Source organism: Canis lupus, chromosome 11 (assembly GCF_048164855.1).
Source record: "Canis lupus baileyi chromosome 11, mCanLup2.hap1, whole genome shotgun sequence".
NCBI classification, from domain to species: Eukaryota; Metazoa; Chordata; class Mammalia; order Carnivora; family Canidae; genus Canis; species Canis lupus.
Window position 1 is genome coordinate 39,196,265 of NC_132848.1, and position 1,604 is coordinate 39,197,868.

The 1,604-nt window shown below is 42.6% G+C and overlaps 1 pseudogene; it reads right to left on the bottom strand.

The window, feature by feature from the left end:
• Positions 1-279: 279 nt before the first annotated feature.
• LOC140642261 (L-lactate dehydrogenase A chain pseudogene) lies at positions 280-1,277 on the bottom strand (annotated as a pseudogene).
• Positions 1,278-1,604: the final 327 nt, after the last annotated feature.

The window sequence follows — 1,604 nt, forward strand, 5'->3', positions numbered from 1 at the left end:
TGCAGCATATACAACATTAGCGGGGGTGCATCTGAGATGATAGAACTATATTATGTTAACCAATTTAGGACTACACAAGAGAGATATCATCCAGCATCAGGATATGGCTGCAGGGTTTTGTGAACCATTCCCATTTGTAACTTTAGGAAACTGATGTTTTTCTTAGGCCATTTTAATATTACTACTTGAGTAACAGGTCAGATAATAAGGACAATATACACAACATCCAACTAAAATCTTGTTGTAGTCTAGACAGTAACGTGGTACATTAGAAAAATTTTAAAACCGCAGCTCCTTTTGGATCCCCCAAAGTGTAGCTGCACTCTTCCTCAAACGGGCCTCTTTCTCAGGAGTCAGAGAGTCACCTTCACAACATCAGAGATTCCATTCTGTCTCAAGATGCAAGGAACACTAAGGAAGACATCATCTTTTAGTCCATAGAGACCCTTAATCATGGTGGAAATTGAATGCACCTGCCTAAGACTCTTCATTATACTTTCTGCCAAATCTGCCACAGACAGTGCAATGGCCCAGGAAGGGTAGCCTTTCAGTTTGATCACCTCATAGGCACTGTCAACCACTTATTTGTGAACCTCTTTCCACTGTTCCTTAGCTGCATCAGTGCCTAAGTCAGGGTGCAGATTCTTCAGTGAGACACCAGCAACATTTATTCCACTCCATACAGGCACACTGGAGTCTCCATGCTCTCCAAGGACCCACCCATGACAGCTTAGTGGGTGAACGCCCAGCCTTTCCCCCATTAGGTAGCAGACCTGGGCTGAATCCAGATTCAATCACTTCTAATAACTCCGATTTGGGGAAGGCCACTTATCTTCCAAGCCACATGGGTCAAGATATCCACTGGATTGGAAATAACAAGAAAACTTGCAGTTTGGGCTGTATTTGAAAATATTAGGAACGATGAACTTAAAGATGTTCATGTTATGCTGGACCAAGTTAAGATGACTTTCTCCCTTTTGCTGACATACCCCAGCTGTGATAATAACCAGCTTGGAGTTTGCAGGCACATTATAGTCTTTGCCAGAGACAATTTTTGGTGTTCTACGGAAAAGGCTGCCATGCTGGAGATCCATCATCTCTCCCTTCAATTTGTCTTCCATGACCTCAACAAGAGCAAGTTCATCTGCCAAGTCCTTCATTAAGATACTGATGGCACAAGCCATGCCAACAGCACCAACCCCAACAACTGTAATCTTATTCCAGGGGATATGGTCTTCCTTAAGATTCTGAATCAGCTGATCCTTGAGAGTTGCCATTTTGGACTAGGACCAAAAGGAATGGAGAGTGCACGTCGGGAGGCGGGAAGCCACGGTGCATGAGGTTGGGTCGGGACTTGGCGGCAGCGGCTCTGATACTTAACACTGAATTCTTGTCTAATTGTTTTCAGTGCTCTTGTGGCGAACTTTTATCATTGTTTTTAGGAATGGTTTTGAAGGCCTTTGTTTTCCTGCCTGGATGTTCCTCAGTATCCTCAAAACCTACAACGTAGATTGCTTATTTTAAAACTCAAAAAGGTTTGAAATAAAACAGACCCTAAAAAAAAAAAAAAAACAAAAAACAGACCCTATAAAAGTGGAGTAGTT